Below are 22,460 nucleotides of genomic sequence, written 5' to 3' on the forward strand. Positions count from 1 at the left end.
ATTAATTCGTTAAAACTCTTTAACTAAATTAACTACTATTCATTAATTATCAAGACACACCACTATAGCTCGATAGTTGCACTCTTCTCACTGTAGATATATTTTTATCCATATAAACCATAATTAGTAAGTTGATCCTTCACAGATCGTTCGTAATTACAGCTGGGTCAATATTACCATTTTACCCCTAGAAATACGTCTCGTTCCTTAAGTTCCCACCAACCCTCTAATGAAAAATTCGATTCATAATACTACTTATGAATCATGTCTTTTCTCTATCATGAGAAGGCGGGGCCCTAATTGTTCAAGACCTGGAATTAGTACTTAAGAGAACAACCTATCTGTTAACCCTAAAATGGGTAGGAGTGAATTCCATCTTGTAGGGCAATGTCCCCAACTATTCATCCGGTCTTATCCCCGAAATGGAAGGCTTATTGAGCAGTGCTGTCGGACTACTCTCACCCATGCAGATCAAAGGATAATCCCGAATAAACAGGAGTTCATAACTAGCTCAGGATTAAGATCGAGTTATCCTAGGTTACTTAAGATATGAAATAGTCAGTTTTAACAGTAGACGGTCGTTATAAAGAAAAGTGATTATTTTATGATCCAGTCTATATGCAAACTCATTGCATAAGATGCCCCCACTCATATGTCTCTACATGAATGATCTATGAATCACATCATTTGTATTACCTATACAAAATGGGATACATCCAATAGTGTTATCAAGATGAGATACCAAATTTCATCCATATACTTATAGACCATTTAGGTTATATACTATTAACTTAATCTTGTTTATGTCACCACATAAAGTTAAAGTATTCATACTATAGCCAAGGATATGTTTATTGAATTTTCATAATAGAATGCAAAATCAACAACTTTATTGAATAAAATACTCAATAATATTTTATTGATAAATACAATGTTTAACATAAAATTTACAAACTACGAGTTCTAGGATATTTCTAACAAAAATGAGTTGTAGATGGAAAGGTGCAGACCTTTAAGGCTAGATTTGTGGCAAAGGGTTATACCCAGGTCAGAAAGTGGACTATGAGAAAACTTTCTCACATGTTGTCATGTTGAAGTCTATTCGGATACTCCTATCCATAGCCACATTTTATGATAATGAGATATGGAAAATGGACATCCAGACTGCCTTTCTTAATGGTAATCTTGAGGAGATAATCTACATGGCTCAACCAGAGGGATTCATCATTCCAGATCAATAGCAAAGAGTTTGCAAGTTTAATAAGTCCATTTATGGGCTGAAACAAGCGTCTAGATCGTGGAACATTAGATTTGACAGTGCGGTCAAATCGCTTGGCTTTGATCAGAATGTTGATGAGCCTTGTATTTACAAGAAAATCAACAATAGCTTAGTAGCTTTCTTGTACTATATATAGATGATATTCTATTCATTGATAATGATATAGCTTTTCTGCCTGACATTAAGAAATGGCTAGTCGCCCAATTCCAAATGAAAGATTTGGGAGAGGCACAATAAGTTCTAAGGATCCAGATCATTCGGGATCGTAAAAACAAAAGGTTGGCCTTGTCTTAGACATCGTACATTGATCAAATGTTGATCAGGTATAGGATGCAGAATTCCAAGAGGGGTTTATTACCCTTCAGGCATGGAATTATTTTGTCTAAGGATCAATGTCCTAAGACACCTAAAGAGGTTGAGAAGATGAGACGGATTCTCTATGCTTCAGCTATTGGAAGCTTAATGTATTCAATGTTATATACTAGACCTGACATTTTCTATGCAGTAGAGATTGTCAACCGTTATCAATCCAATCCAGGATTAGATCACTGGACAGCGGTCAAAATGATTCTCAAGTATCTTCAAAGAACGAGAGACTAAATGCCCGTGTATGGAGATAAAGATTTGATCCTTACAGGATACACAGACTCTAACTTTCAGACTAATAGAGATTCTCGAAAATCGACATCAGGGTCAGTGTTCACTCTAAATGTAGGGGTTGTGGTTTGGCAAAGCATCAAGCAAGGATGCATCGCGGACTCCACTATGGAAGCCGAATATGTTGCCGCTTGTGAAGCTACTAAGAAGGCTATTTGGCTTAGAAAGTTCCTTACGGATTTGGAAGTTGTTCACTCTCTATTGTTATAACGGCGGGGCTGTGGCAAATTCAAAGGAACCTTGGAGTCATCGTAGAGGCAAGCATATCGAACGAAAATATCATTTGATTAGAGAGATTATGCATTGCGGTGATCTGATAGTCACGAAGATCGCGTCGAAGCACAACGTTGCTGATCCGTTTACAAACACTCTCACAGCTAAAGCGTACGAGGGTCATCTGGAGTGTCTGGGTCTACGAGACATGCGGCATCTTGTCTAGGGCAAGTGTAGATGATACTGGGTATAGAGTATGCCTTAATTTATTGTATATTGTACTTGTTTTTTCATGTATTGTACATTAGTCTCTCGAGGCATTAGGACAAGTGAGAGATTGTTGGGATTGGTGTCCTAATTCCCCCAAAGTCTCGTAGTTTGTAAATTTTGTACACATTGTTATTAATAAAATAAGAGTTATTTTATTTGCATTTACTCATATCCAATAAACTAAGATCTATGGTTATTGTATGTAAACTTAAGCATGTATATGAGATATACGAGTGGATCATGCCTTAAGTAATAATCTAAATAGGTTGTAGTATAAGGATAGATGAGGGATACCATATCTGGTGACCCAATAAATACGGCTTTCTTTGTAGAGGTTTACAAGTGTTGTGAACTACTACAGATGGTCTGATCCTACCATTCATGTGGAGACATGCAAGCGGAGGTGTCCTATACAAAGGGTTCATATAAGACCGGACCACGAGATGATTCGTCTCTTTATATAACTCCGTTGATAATTGAGACTTACATCTCACTAAAACGACTATAGGTGACATGGCCTTAATCCTAAGTGTTTTGGGAACTCCTGCCTATGAGGGTGGTCCTTTGATTAGTATGGGTGAGAGTGGCCAGATTGCCAACTCAATAAGCCTACCTTTTTGGGGATTTGTCTGATTAGGGAGTTGGAAACTCAATTACATAAGACGGAATTCACTCCTTCCCCGAAGTAGGGGTAAGTAGATAGATTGCTCCCTTAAAGGCTGATTTCGGGCCTTGAACATAGTGGCCACATCCTCTCTTTGGAAGAGAGACCCAGTCATAGTAGGACTATGACTTATTATTCATTAGAGGAATTAGTGGTACTTAAGAAGTTAGATGTAACTACAGGGGCAAAACGGTAAATTGGCTCAACTGTACATATGAGTGATCTGTGAAGGGTTATTACACTGTGTATCGGTTGATATGAATATAGAAATATATCTGTAGTGAGAAAAGTGCAGTTATCGGTCTTTAATGGAGTGCCCGATAGTTAACGGATGGTGGATCTCATGACTAAAGAGTTTAGTCAGCTATTCACATACCGTTGGATCTTCAAGCTCAGGTCCATAAGGTCCCCTTGGTAGCTCAATGGATTCAAGTTAAAAATCAATTCTTGGGGTTTTTTTTGAAGTATTCAAATTAACAAGTGGAATTTCAATTATATGTGATATAATTGGAGTGATGTATGTGATAAATTACTTGGAGGAATTAATGTAAATATGATTTACATTAAGTCCCATAAAATAGAAAAATAACTATGGTTTATATGTTTCATGAGATGAAATATTAAAACTATAGATTATAAATATAATATGGTAAGTTGGTTATCATATTTATTTATAATAAATTAATTATGTGATAATTAATTCTTTTTCTTTAATAACCAATTGAGTGAGAGGTTATTGATGGTTTTATGGTAACCGTGAGATAAAAGGAAAATTGTTTCCCTAAATTTGAAAGTGACTTTATTCGGAAAGTACTCATGATGACAAGCTATCAAGTGAAAGAGTTTTACTAAGCGATAGCATTCAGAGACTAAACAATCGTTTAAGAGTTGCTACACGATCGAGTGGCTAATGGTATACGATCAGCTAAGTGATCGCTTAGCTTTGACTATGTAGTCATTCAGTTGATCGTTGCTGCACGATCGAGTAGTAAAAGTCTATGCAACAGGCTTTTTTTACTAAACGATCGAGCACATTGTCTATACGATAGACCAATTGATTATCTCCCACTTGCTCAATCGTCTACTCGATTATAGACCTCCAGTCTCTTCCTCAAGCCAAGATCACACAGAGCCCACAACTCCTGGATTCTCACATCGAGAATAGCAAGTAACCATTGTGGTGGTGTCTTCACTTAGTTCGTGGATCGAGTTAGACTCGATTGGGTTCGAGAAGCTATTGGTCGTTCGTTGTGTTCGTGTTCGTTGGTTGTTTCGATCATTGTGTTTGAGGGCTATGTTGGACACATTTAAGATTGATTGAGGGATTTGTGAAGAATGGTTCTTCAAAGTTATGCATCCTCTATCCCTTGTATCATCGATTAGCGTGCTATAATTTCTTGTTGTGTATAACCTGTTAGTTTCCGTTCTTGTACAATAATTGTTTATGTTCAGTCGGATTGGAATTTGGAACGATCCCTTCTACTGCTCATGAAAATCCTCATGTTTGATTTCCTTCATTTTTATACAATTACAAACTACAAGACCTTACGAGATTTAGGACACCAACCCCAACAATCTCCCACGTATCCTAAAGCTAGTGGGGTGTACAATATACAAGCCATACTAAAATACAAGTACACAAATTTCTCAAATGAGATGAAACTTATTACTTTCACTCTATGTGTTTCCCATGCTTGTTACTTCGAGGCTCTCGGAAATTAGCCACAGCACCACTATTATCACAATAAAGGGTGATAGGGTTTGACATGTCTGGAACGACTTCCAAATCAGTCAGAAATTTTCTAAGCCACACAACTTCCTTAGCAGCTTCCCAAGCCGCTACGTACTCAACTTCCATGGTGGAGTCAGCAATGGACCCCTGCTTGGTTCTCCTCCAGACTACTACCCCTCCGTTAAAAGTAAACACTGATCCTGATGTGGATTTCCCTGAATCCTTATCAGTCTGAAATCAGAGTCTGTGTATCTCGTAAGGATCAAATCCTTAGAACCATACACAAGTATATAGTCCCTTATTCTCCATATATTCTTGAGGATGTTCTTAACGGTGGTCCAGTAATCATATCCTGGATTAGACTGATATCTACTGACTATCCCCATTACATAGAAAATGTCAAGTCTAGTACACAATATCGCATACATTAGGCTGCCAACAATCGATGCATAGGGGATCTGTCCCATTTCATCAACCTCTTGAGATGTCTTAGGACACTGTTTCTTAGACAATATAACTCCATGCTAGAAAGGTATTAAACTTCTCTTCGAGTTCTGCATCGAAAACTTGACAAACATTTTGCTAATGTTCGATGCCTGAGATAGAACTAAAGTTTTGTTCTTTCGATCTCTAAATATTTGAATGCCCAGAAAAAATTGCACCTCTCCCAAATCTTTCATTTGGAATTGAGTCGCTAGCCAATTCTTAATTTCAGTCAGTAGACCTACATCATTCCCAATGAGTAGGATATTGTCTACATATAGCACTAGAAAAGCTACTGAACTGTTGATGATTCTTTTGTAAATACAAGGGTCATCAACATTTTGATCAAAGCCATAAGATTTGATCGCAGTATCAAATCTTATATTCTAGGATCGAGAAGCTTTCTTCAATTCATAGATTGATCGATTAAGCTTGCAAACATTTTGCTCCTGACCTTGGATTATGAATTCCTTAGTTGCTCCATATAAATGGTCTTCTCAAGATTACCATTCAAAAAGGCAGTCTTGGCGTCCATTTGCTAGATTTCATAGTCATAATATGAGGCAATGGACAAGAGGATCTGGATAGACTTTAAAATGGCAATAGGTGAGAAAGTCTCCTCATAGTCGACTCTCTCAACTTGGGTATAACCCTTTGCCACAAGTCTAGCCTTGAAGGTTTGCACCTTCCCATCAGTACCCCAATTTCTCTTATAGATCCATTTTCATCCTATAGATTTTACCCCATCAGGTTGATCTACAAGATATCAAATAAATTGAAGTACATAGACATTTCAAGATCCATAGCTTGGATCCACTCATCTTTGTCAGCATTCTTCTTTGCCTTCTTGTAAGACAATGATCCTCAACATCTCCGTCAGCTACCATAGCTAAGATTTCTGTTAAACCAATGTAACAGACAGACGGGTTTGCAACCTTCCATTACGTCGAGGTTCCCTCAATACTTGAGGTGGACATGACCTACTAGATGAACCAAATTCAATAAGTCTTATTGAGGTGTTCGGTTTATCTCCACAAACACTTTATTTTTTTAGGATCATAAAAGTAACCACCTCTCGTCCCTTTAGGATAACCTACAAATAGGCACAATTTTGAAGGAGGTTCCAATTTCTTAGGATTTGCCTCAAACACATATGCTAGAAAACCTCAGATTCTGAAATGGCATAAACTACCTTTATGACCATTCCATAATTCCAAAGGTTTTCTGGTAAAACTCTTAGATGGAACACAGTTCAAAATATATATTGCAGATCAAAAATTTTTAATCATTTTAATTAATGCATTTTCAACTTCAGCCTTAAACTCTTTGAACTTTTCAAGCTTTCAAACTTCTGTTGCATTAAATAAACATACCCATATCTTGAATAATCATCAATAAAAGTGATGAAATATTCAAACCCTCCTCTTGCTTTAACATTCATAGGACAATAGAGATCTGAATGTACGAGCTCTAAGGATTCTTTAGCCCTATGACCTTTCCCAGTATAAGATCTTTTAGCCATTTTTCCTTCAAGGCATGATTCACACACAGGTAAAGAATTTTCTTCTAACTCACTTAGAAGTCCATTCTTTACCAATCTCTCAATCCGATTGAGATTGATGTGTCCTAACCTTAGGTGTCAAAGACGGGCATTTTCTTTAGAAGAAATTTTAAGTCTTTTATTTTGAATTACCGAAGTTTTAAATATTTCAGTGTTAAAGAGGGCTTTAGTTGCTAACAGTCTTAGCACATACAAATTATCTTCAAGATTAGAATAACAAATCAATACTCTATAGTAAACAAACATTTTATTGACTTGAAAATTAAGAGAATATTGTTGTTCAAGAAGACATTTTACAGAAATCAGGTTCCTTTTCAAGCATGGAACCACATATAAATTATCTAATAAAATATAAGATTTATGTAAGCGTAATCTAAGCCTTCCCACTGCCATAGCCGAGACAATGTGCCCAGCTCCAACACGCATCGTCATCTCCCCAGCTTCCAGTTGCCACCACGAACTAATTCCCTAAAATGAAGAACAAACATGGTTAGTGGCACCTAAATCAATTAACCAGGCTAAATCATCATTCTCCACTAAACATGTCTCCAATATAAATAAATCAGATTTGCCTTGTTTGGCCTTCTTCTTTTCTACAAAGTATTTGGGACAGTTCCTTTTCCAATATTCCTCGTGGTTACAATGGGAATAGATTCCCTTTATGGTCTTGGCCTTCTTGTCCTTCTGGGAAACAGTTGGTGGGTTACCTTTCCCCTTTCCACCTTTCTTCTTCTTCCACTTTTTGGTTCCGGAAGAAGAAGGCACAGACTTAGTGCCAGAGGACGATCCTCTGTAGAACATCTTTGAGGACGAGGCAACATTTGCCTCTTCTTTTTATTCCTTGCTTTTCATCAAGGACTGAAAATTCTGAAGCTCATTGAGCAAGGTTGTCAAGTGGTAGTCAATCCTATTCATAACAACATTTCTACGGAACTATAGGAAAATTTTAGGTAAAGATTCCAAAATGAAGCTAACTTGACTAGCTTCATCAATGGCAGACCCGTTCATCTCTGTCACGTTAAAGTGGACCATCATGTTGAGAACGAGTTCTCTACATATGCCCCCTTTTGCATACAGGCATTGAAGATGTGTTTTAGAGCATCATGCCTGAGTTGTATGGACAGTTGTCCAAACATCCCCCGTATGGACTCTGATCTCACGGACACTGATCATGGGCTCATGCTTCTTGGCTAGGACTTCAGAAAGGCTAGCTAAGATATACGTTCGGGTCTTTATATTTGCCCTTATCCAGCACTCGTATGCCTCTCGAACATTTCAAGTGGAATTTTGGAATAGGAGGAAAAGCCTCCATAAGAACAAAACACAGGTCATCAATTATCAGTATTGTGTTAATTGTGTTCTTCCACGTTGTATAATTTTCACCGACAAGTTTTTCGGCAGTGAGTAAGTTAACTATCGCAGAAGTCATGATTTTAATTTGCTAAAACCAAAATATTTATTTATATTAGTAATCTATGCATTAACCCATTTTCAAAAACTAATCAAATTTAGCAAAATAATTTAGTGCACCTTAAGTGACATCTATTTTTCAATGATGTTTCAATGAGTTAGGACAACAGCCACCATAGGGTGATCAAGTGCCCCTTCACTGAAATGAGACTATCTCAACCAATAGATAGAACAACTCCTTGTTATTGTAACTATCAGTCACCATTGTTCAGTCCAGGAATTATTGATCTCGCTTAACATATCTTGTAAGTGTAACCCCTCATTTTAGATTCTAGAGTTATGCCCCAATGAGCCAACTGTAGGGAAAATTGATTCGGGCAAAAATTAAAGTAATCCTATCCATTTCTAGAGTTCGAGGTAAAGAATCATGCAAATGTCATCTGTAGGGGGACACGAGCAAAGGTGCCTCGAGGCCGAGCATGAAAATTTACTACAAACTAATGAGAGAGACCGTGGAATATGTTGACACACGTCCCACTCTCACTTACTATAAACACTCACACCATTCACCTTGATATTGACCTATACAAACACCATCCATGGGGGACACAAAAAAAGGTGTCTCAAAGTCGAGTATAGATCTTACGATTTGAACTTTTAGAGAGAAACGTGAGAAGGTAAAATGAAGTATCATTTACCCCATTTTCCTCCCACTAAGTGTTATACTTAAGGTTATTTAACATAGGAAAATTTAGCTACTGATTTTTTAATTAAGTGTTTGTTTAATTTGCCCAAAAGTAACATTTACTTTCGATGGTTAAACAATTTTGATTAATGTTCATTATATACATAGACTTCAATCAACCATTGCATGCTTGTACCAAATCTATTTAATTCAACTTTTCAGGTAAGTTCCCAGGTAGGGATGTTATATTTCCATAAACTTAAATACCCCAGCCTAGATGGAACTAGCCTTAGACAAAAGGTCCCTTATAGATACATTTGTGAAAATTTTAATCCTTTAATTAAGAATCAATTTAATCCTATTAAACTGATTAAAAAATTAGACTTCATTTCTAATTTTATTAGAAAAGTGATCTTAGATTTATGTGAATCATATTTTAAAACTATTTTAAAAAATGACTTTAACCTAAGGTTTGCATGCAATTATGCATTATTGATTTTAATTTCTAATTTCATTTAATTATAAAATATATAAAGTAAATGAAATAAATTAAAATCATACAACTACATTCATTGACACACTTAGTAAAATTATAACAAATATAAATTACCTAAGGTAGTGCCATGCTTCATGCAATTCCATTTCATTAGTAACCATATATAATACTTATATAATAAAGTAATGAAATAATTAATAACATCCATCCATACATATATAAAACTATATATTATAACACTTATAATATAAATTATGCATGGCTATATTATTAATGCATGCAAATATATACTATATTACTTATATTATATGATGCATGAGCATGCTATAAAAAAAATCATGAAACTATATATATTAAAATATTTATAACATAAATATTGATGCATGAATAATGCATAACCTATGGTGGAATTTTCACTAAATGACATACATTATGATATATATAAAATTAAAATAAATCATACATCAAATGCATAATTTAAAAAAATCATTGGATCGGAATTAGACTCTTAATCAATTGATTAACATAACACTTATATTAATTTAATTAATCAAAAACAACTATTTATTACATAAAAAATGGTCAACCGTTCAAAACAAGCGAACTAAGCCTTGAACCGCACAAATTGGACCATCCAATGCCCGAGCAGGCCAAGAATCACTCGAACCAACCGAACTGGACACGAACCAACCGAGCCACAAACTAAACCGAACGGGAATCAGATTGTTCTTTTCGTCTCGAATCGTTGCAACACTATGACCTAGCATTGCAACACTACAGATAAAACGTTTTGTTCGCCTAATCGCATTGTTGCAATGCTACTGTACATAATGCACTGTACAATTGTGATCTTCATCAAAATAACTCTAATTTTAGCCCGTCTTCTCTATAATTTGATCGGGACAGCCACGAACGACACAACACAGACCAAATACAAACTCTATAACAAGAATTATGCCCAAAACACAGGTCCTTACAAATCAAATTTGTAAAATTAAAGGTTGTAAAGACTAGATCCAATCCCAAAAACATCAATAATTGCAAACAAATATTCCACACATTCATAATATAAAAAATACAAGAAATCCTACCATGAAACTGGAAAAATCATTCAGAAAACTTGGAAAAAATTGGGCCAAAAACCTAGCTCTGATACCAATTGAAGGAACTGGTGAAGGTCCTTGGGTGGAAGTGGGAATCAAACCCAAATCCCAATTTTACAGAATCATTATGCATCAATTAAAATTACAGCATGCTTATTAAAAATATGAGAAGAAAGAAAAAGAAATACTAACCCTTGAAGAGCAATGTTCTTCATGTATGATTTCTCCTCTCCAAAAGGTCACGAACTCGAAACCCTAATTTGGACACCACCAATCAAAACCCTGTGTATTCTCTATTAGGATGAGAATCACAGAAGTTTATGGGCTCTTTGATTTTGGAAGAGAGAGATAGAGTTTGTGAGAGGAAGAGGGGAAGAACTAAGAACTTTTTCTCAGAGCAAAACTTAAGTATTATCCTCCTTTGTCAAACTCTAGAGAGAAGAATAAGGTGATAACCAACAACCCTACACACCCCTCACCCTTACATGTTGTAGAGAGAAAAAAGAGATGAGAGTTACAACTCCCTTCCAAAGATTTTTTTAAAAAAAATGAAATAAAAAATAAAATTATTTAATAAAACAAATAATATATATTTATATAATAACCACTTTATCATATAATATATATATTAAACTACACGACCTACAACAATTTTGGGCTTCAATGTCGGTTGAAAATAGTATTCACGGATGTATAATGTCGGTTAAAAAAACGGATCTTTAATGTCCGTTTTAAACCGACATTGAAGATGGCCTACAATGTCGGTTTAAAACCGACATTAAAGGCCTCCCATTATTTTTTTTTAATTTTATCAAAATTTCATTTCCCTCGCTCATGATCTTCTCTCAGCTCGCACCGCTCTCACTTTACCAAAATTGAAAACCCTTAACTAGCTCTTACCCAAACAAACTCTCTCCTCTCTCAGCTAGCTCCTCAGTCGTTGCCTTCAGGTGGGGTTGTCGTCACCGGTGCTTTGAGCTTGGGTGGGGTTACGTTGGATTTCTGGCTTAAAGTGGGGTTGCATTGGTTGTTCAGCTGGTCGCGTGGGTTGGGTGTTCTCCGGCTGGTCACGTGGGTTTTGGTTGTACGGTTGGGTGTTCTCCAGCGGGTTTCTTTTTCGTGGTTTTTCTCCAGCTAGTCGCGTCGGATTTGTTGTGTGGTTGGGTGTTCTTCAACGGGTTTCTTTCGGTGGTTGGGTGTTCTCCAGCTGGTCAATTGCGTGGGTTTTGGTTGTGTGGTTGGGTGCTCTTTGGCGAGTTTCTTTCGGTGGGTTGTTCTCCGATTGTCGCGTGAGTTTTGATTGTGCGATTGGTGTTCTCCGGCTGGTCGATCGCGTGGGTTTTGGTTGTCCAGTTGGGTGTTCTCTAGCGGGTTTCTTTCAGTGGGTTGTCTGGTGGGTTTTTATAGGATTTGTTCGGTGGATTTCTTTCGGTTGTTTCATTTGTAGAGGTGGGTCACGGATGTCGTGGTCAGCTCATCGTTTGTCGGATCTACCATCTCAACTCTATTCGCAAAGGTCCGGTGCTCGTCGACGTTCCAATCTTCGAGCTCCAGTTCGGATCTCTTCAAGTTTGTGGTTGTTTAAGTTGTTTTCTTGGAAAGGTATAATTTTATTTTCAATATGAATTTTCAATTTAGTAATTTAAATTTATTTAATTCATTTTATTTTTATTTTAATGATTAAGCTTATTGAAATTTTAGAATTGTTGGAATTAATTAGTTGAAGAATATATACTTGGTTGGTAGTCTTGAAATTTTTTTGATTATTGATTGGTGCGGTTCAAGTGTTACTTAGGAGTTATTTGAAATGCTTTTTGGTTATGTTTGAGAAAAAAAGGTGGTGAAGAAAACTAAATACAATGGTGTTATGTAGTGAGAGCTTGTTAATGATATTTGGAGAATAAGGAAACATAAAGGTACATGAAATAAATATAAGATAAAAACAAAAATGGCAATACTTAAATGGGCTAAAATTAATTTTATGTTTTGTTCCAATGATTAAGTTTCTTTAAATTTGTTGATGTTGCATATTTTACAATCATAATTTTATGCTTTTAAATTTTCCCTTGTTATTGTTTTCTTTTTTGTAGATTAAGTTGCATATTTTACAATCATGGATAAGTCAGAGGATGAAAATGAATAGAATGTCAGCTGAGTATGGTTTAAGGGTCAAAGATGTTATTAAAAATGGTCTACAACTTCAAATATACCGAAATATCATTGAGTTGTCTATGTTGAAGTGTGTGAATGCAAAGACTCTAAATGTGAACAAAATAAGAGATCACTTATTTTTTTAATAGTATAGATCAAAGTTATCAAAAATGGATTTTTCAGGGTGAATCATTCGATTAAGAGAAACAATGAAAATGTGTCTACTAGTGAAAGAGACGAATTTGATGAGGATGATGTTGATATTTGATGACACAATTGGATGTTTGAGGTTGCATACAATAATATTTTAGTGGAAAATTCGATAATTTTGAAGAATTATTAGATGATGCGAAGAAACCATTGTACCAAATTGTAAAATTTTTCCAAAATATCTACATTGGTAAAGTTATATAATTTGAAAGCAAAATTTGGATGGAGCGATAAGAGTTTCACTGAGTTGTTGGAATTAATTCATTGTCATATTACTTAGTCCTAATGAAATTTCAACTTCTACTTATGGAGAAAGAAAGATGTTGGGTACTCTTGGAATGAAGTACGAGAAGATTCATGCATGTAGAATGATTGTTGCTTGTTTTAGAAAGAACTCTCTAATGCAAATGTATTGCCCATTTGTGGTACGTCAAAATGGAAGCTTCAAAATAATTGAAGGGAAAAGGCTGAGAAATCCCAGCAAAAGTATGTTTTTGTATTTCCCCCCAATTTCCAAGATTTGAAAGAATGTTTCGAAGTAAAGAAACAGCAAGTTTTATTAATGTGGCATGCAAAAAAAAGAAACAGATGGTTTATTAAACATCCCAAAGATGGGCCTATCGTGGAAAAAAAATAGACAATTTGTGGCTAGAGTTTGGGTCAAGAACCTAGAAATCTTTCGTCTTGCTCTTTCGATAGATGGGGTAAATCCACATGGAGATCTTAGTAGTAGATATAGTTGTTGGCCAGTGATATTAGTGACGTAACAATCTACCTCCATAATTGTGTCATGAAGCGAAAAAAATTTTATGTTGACTGCCTATATTATCTGGTCCTAGACAACTGGGAAATGACATAGATGTTTATTTAGCTCCGTTAGTAGATGACTTTGAAAAAACTTTGGAAAGATGGTGGTAGAATGTTATGATGCATATGAAGAATAACATTTCATGCTTAAAGCTATTTTATTATGGACCATTAATGATTTTCCTACGTATGGTAACTTATTGTGGTTGTACGGTTAAAGGATATCATGCATGTCTAATTTGTGGAGAGAATACTTCATCACTTATTTACCAAAAGGAAGAAGATGGCATATCTCAGGCATCGGCAAGTTTCTACCCCACCATCATCCATATAGGAATAAAATAAAGCTTTAATGGCGCACAAGAATTAGAATTTGCTCCAAAACTATTGAGTGGGGAAGAAATTCTGGCAAGAAACAAGTATCAATATTCATTTGGCAAGATAAATTAGGTGGAAAAAGAACAATGGAGATAGCCCTTTCAACTTATTGGAAGAAAAAATCTATTCTTCTTTTAGTTAGAATACTGGAAGTATTCTTGACGTGCGACATTGTTTAGACGTGATGGATAGCTAAAATATTCTGGTTATCGTGGTCAATGGTTACTACTATCACACAAACGAATTGTGATGTATGTTATGGAGTGGTTCAAAATAGTGGAGTTAGTATAACGGCTACCAACAATGCCAAGTCCTCTAGTTGCTAAGACAAAAGTCTCGTCATGTCAGATATGACCTTTTATGGTGTAATACAGAAATATGGGAGCTTGACTATCATGGATTATCATTTATTTACATTCAATGTAACTCTGGGCTTGAAGAACTCAGAACTGGATCACCAAACAGACGAGTTTTGGGTCTTACTATTGTGGACCTCATCGTATTTGACATTAAAAATCCAAACCCCATCTCCTATTTTTATCCCTCCAAGCAAACACAAGTGTTCTATGTAAAAAGACCTCCGCAAATTCGGTTGCGTGTGGTCCAATTATTTTAACATCATCCACTAACGAAAAATTAGTTGAATTTTATGAAAGATGAAAATAGTGAGAGTATCGTCTTATAAAGGAGTCGTGGTTATGGAGGTATGCAACAGAAGTTCCCAACTTATTAATACATCTATCTGACGAATTGCATGACTACAACCACTACACATACATTAGAAATGATTGTAGGGGTAGATGAGTTGAATAAATAATGTATTTAAACATGGTTATGTCATTTACTATGGTTATATGTATTTAAATATTAACATTATATGTCATTTACAGTGAGAACTTTTTTTTTTTTTTTTTTTTGCAAATTGACATGGAAAATTCAACAAGTAGCAAGTGAAGATGATAGAAATATGATCCCACAAAAACATAGCAGAATAAGTATTCCACGTGGCCCAACTACAATGTCTGAGTTGGCACAAATAAGAACATTTGGGCAGACCATTGATTATAATGAACATGGACAACCAATTGAATTTGGAGCAAAGAAGATGCAAAGTTATATAAGAGTTTGTGTTTGACTACAAATACCTATAACGTATAATTCTTGGAAAAAAAAAGTTCCAAACTATTTAAAAGATAAACTTTTTTATTGTGTAGCGGTATGTTTTCTAAAATTTTAATTCATGTGCATAGTAGTTTATTAGTTTATTGTTTAACTACTTTTTTCATTGTGCAGATGTCGTTCGATGTGGACTCTAAGTCCAAACATTGTATACTCATGTCTGCATCTAGGAAGTTTCGGACTTTCAAGACAACATTGACTCAAAAGTTCATACTTCCATTTACGGATGAATCCTCAGTCTTGCAATTTCCTCCCCAACAATATTCTCATATAGAGCAAGATTAGTGGACATCATTCGTCAATGAACGATTGAGTGAAGAATGGGATGTAAGTCATTCACAATAAATTAAATGCCAACATTATCATTGTTTTGATAGGTAACTTCAACTAGATTTGTTGTACAGGAAATCAATCATCTTCAAAAAGAAAGACGTGCGAAATGTGTATATAATCACCACATTTCTCGGAAGGGATGCGAATCTTGGCTAAGAATTAGTGAGTTTTTCAACTTAAATTAAATCTTTTATTCTAATATGTTTATGCTAATTAAATATGCATGTTCATGTAGAACCTATCGAATTATCCTTCTTATCAGGCGACTTTATGGAAAGAAGCAAGAAAAGGAAAAAATAATGAATACTTTGATGAAGCTACTCGAGAATGTGCCAATCGGATTGTAAGTTTATATTGTGCAAAGTTTAAGATGGCATATATATAATGTTTAGAACTTGTGATGATATAAATATTGTATGAAAATTGTAATATGTTTTACAGGATAAATTTGTTGAAGTCTATGAAGGTGAAGATGTTCTAACCAAAGCATTGGGTACAGAGGAACATTGGGGACGTGTTAGAGGAATGGGTGATTTTGTTTCCCATTCCCAATATTTCAAATTAGTAAAACCAAAGTTCTCAATGAGCCAAGAAATTGAAGGAGGCTCTAGTGAAAAAAATGTTCGACATGGTAAAGTGTCGAGAGAAAGAACTCACAGCAAACAATCTCATCAGTCCAAATCATTTTTTGGAAGTGTTGCACTAAGTGCATCTAAAGAAGAAGATACTGAGAAGATGCCTAAAGAAGATTTTGAGGTATTTTATTTGTTGTGACTTTTAAATTTTAATCATATTTTACGTGCCTAACCTTGCATGACATAAGTTCTTTTAAATTTGTTAAGGGGACACCATGCCACTTGGCTATAGGAATTGTAGATAATATTGTTGCAGTAGCCACAATATTTAATGATGATGCATCATGTTTAACTGTTAAAGTTCTGATTGACATTGTCATTGGAAAATATTTGCCTATACCAATTCCTATGAAGGGTAAAATAGAGTCCTTAAATCAAGCAATGGGCAACTTCGTAAAATGGCCTCGTGAACTTGTAGTTATGGTTGACGAGAAAAAAGTATGTCTTTTTTAGTATATGAATTTGGTTATTTGTTATTTTTCCTACTTTGAATTTTTGTAACTTTGGTTATGGTAGGACCATTCAACAATTAAGAGCTTCAGCCAGTCCTCCAAATATATTGACGCCAATGATACCATCAAACTATTGAACGGACATGCCATGCATAACATGAACGATGTAGACATGATCCGTATCACTTTGTACAAGCATATATTTGGAAGAGGCAAATTTATTTATTTAGGCCGTGATGATCTGATCTAATATTACAATATGGTTGAAATAGGCTACATGTGTATTTTGACATATATTGCGTAAGTATTACTCATCTAGATTCACTCATGTATACTTTGTTTCATGTTTAAATAATAACTTTTACTTTGTTTAGGTATCTTTGGTATGAATGTGGTCGTGATATTATGAAGAAGTTTTTTATAATTGATNTTTAAATAATAACTTTTACTTTGTTTAGGTATCTTTGGTATGAATGTGGTCGTGATATTATGAAGAAGTTTTTTATAATTGATCAAGCAAGAATATCGCCACACGTGAAGTCTCAAGATATTCGATCCAGAAATTTAGCCAATCAACTAGAATTGGCTAATTTAGACCAATAAGTCCTTATTCCATATAACACAGGGTAAGTAAATACAAGTTCTTAAGTTATTTTTAATTTGCATTATATACGTACTAATATTTCAAAATTGTTGCTTATTATAGTTATCATTGGATATTGATTGTAATCAATCTACAAGAAAATTGTGTTTATGTTTTGGACTCTCTTCGAAGTAAGGTTCAAGAGGATTTTCATGGAGTTATAAATATGTAAGTGTAATTGAACTTTATTAGCTCTTAATTGAAGTATTTATGTTTAACTAATGTTTTCAAACTATTTAGTGGATTGAAAACATGGCAAGCCAAGCACGATCTCCAACACCACCGGTCTTCTCTAAAATGGAAATCTGTAAAGGTAAATTTGCATTCATTTTTTTAACAATTTATGTTCATTCGAACACAAGAATAATTATTTTCATCTTCTTTATATGCAGTTCCCTCGTCAATTAGATTCTGTAGGATGTGGATGTGGGTACTATGTGCAAAAGTATATACACGAAATAGTACATAATCCTACTATTCCCAAGTATATACACGAAATAGTACATAATCCTACTACTCCCATTACTAGCCTAGTACGTAAATTATTTATTTTTTATATACTAGCTTTAATTTAATAGATGGACGTAAACTTATATTGAATTTATTTATTTTTTTTCCTCTTTGTAGTTCAATACAAAAAATGCATATAGCCAAGGAGAAACTGACATAATTCGAACCCAATGGTCAAGTTTTGTTGGCCGATTTGTGTAAAGATGTAATTCTTGTTTTTTGTCTCAATAGAATGTAAATGCTAGCTTAGAATGAAATGCAAATTTATCTAACCATGATCTGTTTATTGGAAGATTTATGTATAATATTTTTGTGTTCATGGGGTATTTGGTGTTAAGTATTCATGGAATTAGTACTAATTGATACTTGTGAATTAGAGAAATGATGGCTTGGTGTAAGTATTCTATGAAAGCCTGTTATTGTTATGCAAATGTTGGTAATTAGTGTATTTATTTCATATTTTGATGAATATCTTTAATGGATTGGAAATATTGATTCTTGTTTGTGGATAAATTCATAGGTGGAAGACAAATATTGATAGCTTGCCATGCAAATTTTTTTTATACTTTTTAATAAAAAACAATGACGGACATTTCCTAACCCAACACGAGACATATAATATCATTTTTAACTTCTTGACCAAAAAAATGGATTCGGCAACAGAATTTTCAAAAAAAGGGACAATAATTGATTAAAAGGGACAATTTTTAAGCTTCAATGTCAATTAAGAGGGTTTCATTTAAAAAAAGTCTTCAGTTGCAACCGACATTAAAGGGCTTTAATGTCGGTTGGAAATTTCATTAAAGGTCTTTAATGTCGGTTGCAACCGACATTGAAGACTGTGTTATTAAAGCCCTTTAATGTCAGTTTAAAACCGACATTAAAGGGCTTTAATAACACTATCTTTAATGTCAGTTGTCAACCGACATTAAAGCCCTTTAATGTCGGTTCCCGAAATTCTTCTAGTGATATTATATCGAATATAACATATAACTTATAGTTTAATATTATATCAAATACAATATAACCTATAGTTTTTCATTCTCTCATTAATGCACGATATTTAATATAAATCTCATTTGCTCTAAATTTAATTATATGAATCCAATTCACATAATTAATATTTGAATCATATTCAAATATTTATTTCCTCTCAAATAAACTTTATATTATAATGTATCAAATACATTATAGTAATTATATCATATATAATTAAATTAAATTAATCATATCACATATAATTAAGGGTTATTTTTAAATATAGAAAAATGAACCAAAATATTTACAAGATATAGAAAAATTTTAAAACTATCAATGATAGACACTGATAGACGCTGACTGATAGAAGTCTATCAGTGTCTATCAGCGTCTATCATCGATAGTTTTAAAATTTTGCTATATCTTGTAAATATTTTCAATAATTTTACCATTTGAAATAATTTTCCTATAATTAATTTTCTCAATTAATTTGAACAATTCAAATCAATCCAAAATTGATTCTCATTTAGTCTCTGTTGAGTTACAGAGGGGATCTCATGGACCTGTAGCTTGAAGCTTCAATGGTACTTGAATAATTAATTAAACTATTATATTATTTAATATCCATTAACTGTTCGGCACTCCACTAAGATCAACAGTTGCACTCTTCGCACTACAAATATATTTCTGTGTCCATTGGATATAATCAGTCAACAGTGCGATGACCCTTCACAAATTGCTCATAAGTACAGCTAGGCCAAATTATCGTTTTGCCCCTATATTTACATCGAACTCCTTAAGTACTACCGATCCCTCTAATGAACAAGAAGTCATAGTCCAACTATGACCAAATCGCTCTCAGGCCAGGAGAGGGTGTGGCACCCACATTGTTCAAGTCCCAGAATCAGTGCTTAAGGGAGAAATTTGTCTACTTTCACAACTCATTTAGGATTCAGGTCATGTCATCTATGGTCATCCTGGTGAAATATAAGTCTCTATTATGAACGGCGTTATATAATGAGACTAGTCATTTCGTGGTCTAGTCTTATACAAACTCCTTTGTATAGAATACCCCCGCTCACATGTTTCCGCATGAATGATCAGGATCGGCTAATTTGTAGCACTTTACAACAATTGTAATATCTACAAAGCGGGTAGAAGTGTTCGTGGGTTAGGTAGTCCTTCAACCCAACCCAATTGTTTGGGTTGTAAATTTTTTCTACCCAAATAACCCTCATTAAAAAATGAACCCAACCCAACCATGAAACATTTTGATTGGGTTGGTTCAGGTTACTCAGGTCATTTATTTAAATTTTTTTTTATAAAAGGAAGTAAAATGTTAACACGTAAAAATTCGATTTAACTATTTTCATATATGAACTAAAATTAACAACTCAATTTCAATTTATATAATGTATAATCTTTTTTAAAAGTGCAAAACAAAAACTAATTTAAAGAGTTGTTGAAGCATAAATTATCCAAAAAAGACTGATAAAATTAAATAAAATTAAAATAAATATAGTATATCTAATTGTACATAAGCAAAAAATAATAATAATTACATTTTAAAGTTAATAATAATTTAGGGTTGGTTCAGGTTGATTTGGGTTATTTTAGATGACCCATAAACCAACTCAACCCATAAAATTTTCATTTATTTGAACCCAACCCAACCCAACCCAAAAGAGTTCACAACTTAACCCAAACCGAATAGGTTGTGTTGGGTTAATCGGTTTTTTCAGGTCATCGAATTTTTTGAACATCCCTAAAAGCGGGCCATATGCGTAGTGTCACAAGGATAAGGTATCCAACCTTATCCATCTAATACAGACCATTTAGATTATCATTTAAACATGATTCACCTGTATGTCTCTATATACATGTTTAAGCTACAGATGATAACATTGGATATTAGTTTATTGGTTTGTGGATTTAATATTGTTAAATGTCAAATAAAACATCTTATATTTTATTAAATAAATAATTTTTTTGTATAATACAATTACAAACTACATGACCTTATGAGATTTAGGACACCAACCCCAACAGCAATGCCAACCGATAAGTTACTGGGCTAATTTATTCCAAGACCTCGAAAGACCCAATAAATTGTGGACTTAGCCTTCCTTTTCTTCCAAACATCATAACACATTTCATAGGTGCCACTTTCAAGAACAATTTGCTATCAGTTTCAAACTCTAGACCTTTATGCCTAACATTGACATAACTTTCTGTCTGCTCTAAGCTATTTGCATACGTGCTCTAATCTTCTGTATTGCCTCATTCATGGTTTGTACTAACTCATGTCCTAGAAACGTCCTCTCACTAACCTCATCTCAACATATAGGAGACCTACAACTCTTCCCATATAGGGCCTCAAATGGTGACATGCCAATGATAGCCTGATAACTGTTATTATATGCAAACTCCATCAAATGCAGGTGGGAGTCCCGACTCCCTAAAAACTCTACGCACAAGCATGCAACATATCCTCCAATGTCTGATTTAGGCGTGCAACTTAGTATATAACTTATCCGCTTTCAAAGTCTTCAAAATCTTTCTTAAATGCTCCTCGTGTTCTGCCTCTGTCCTTGAGTAGACCAAGATATCCTCTATGAAAATTATCACAAAAGTGTCAAGAAATTTCTTGAATACCCTATTCATCAAGTCCATAAATACTACAGGAGCATTCATCAAACTGAACGATATTTTGATGAACTCATAATATCCATACCTCGAATGAAAAGTTGTCTTGGGTATATCATTGTCCTTTATCTTTTCTTTTCTTTTTTTTTCTTTTTTCTCAAATTTCAAATATTCAAAATCTTTTTGGGTTTCAAATCCTAAATCCTTTTCGAAAAATAATGTCAAATCAATTACCTCAACTAATCAATTTAATTTAATTATCTTCTAAAAAATCTAAAATTATCAATTTTAATTTAATTTAAAAAATTAAATTAAAATTGAAACAATTTGACATAAATCCCTAATTTTTCTTAATCGAATTTAAATTTCAAAATTCTTCTAGGAGCAAAATCAAAATTGAATTGTCCAAAAAAAATTTCCAAAATAATTCTCAAATACTTCAAAATAACTGAATTTAAATTATATAAAAAAAAAAAAAAAAAAAAAAAAAAAAAAAAAAAAAAAAACCAAAAGGCCAAAGATATTTTCCATTCCCAACTGTGTACCGCCAAATGTGACTTTAATGACGTCAGCGTCAAAATTTCTAGCCGTTAATAATTTCATTTAATATTTTTAACCTTGTTTGTTGTTGTGCCAGTCCTTTGACTATGACTAAACATAAATTTTTACGTTATACACTAAACAAGGTTAAACTATTTCATCTTGTAATTTCAATGTAATTACATTGAAGTTTTCCTAACAATGCACTAAATTAAACTTTATTAAATCTTTAAATTTTTATTTGTTAATATACTTCCTTAGAAAACCCATTAAAAAATGTTTAATAAATTATAAAATATGTCAAACTAAATATAATTAAGTGAATAAGAATCATTATTTCAAAAATCGATATTTGATCTCTACTCCAAAAATGGTTGAATTTTAAAAAATAAAAATTAATTATAAAACTGAAGGGGCTTCAAAGAAGAAGATACAAAAGTTGGTG

The sequence above is a fragment of the Benincasa hispida genome, chromosome 11, assembly GCF_009727055.1.
Source record: "Benincasa hispida cultivar B227 chromosome 11, ASM972705v1, whole genome shotgun sequence".
In the NCBI taxonomy this organism is placed as follows: domain Eukaryota; kingdom Viridiplantae; phylum Streptophyta; class Magnoliopsida; order Cucurbitales; family Cucurbitaceae; genus Benincasa; species Benincasa hispida.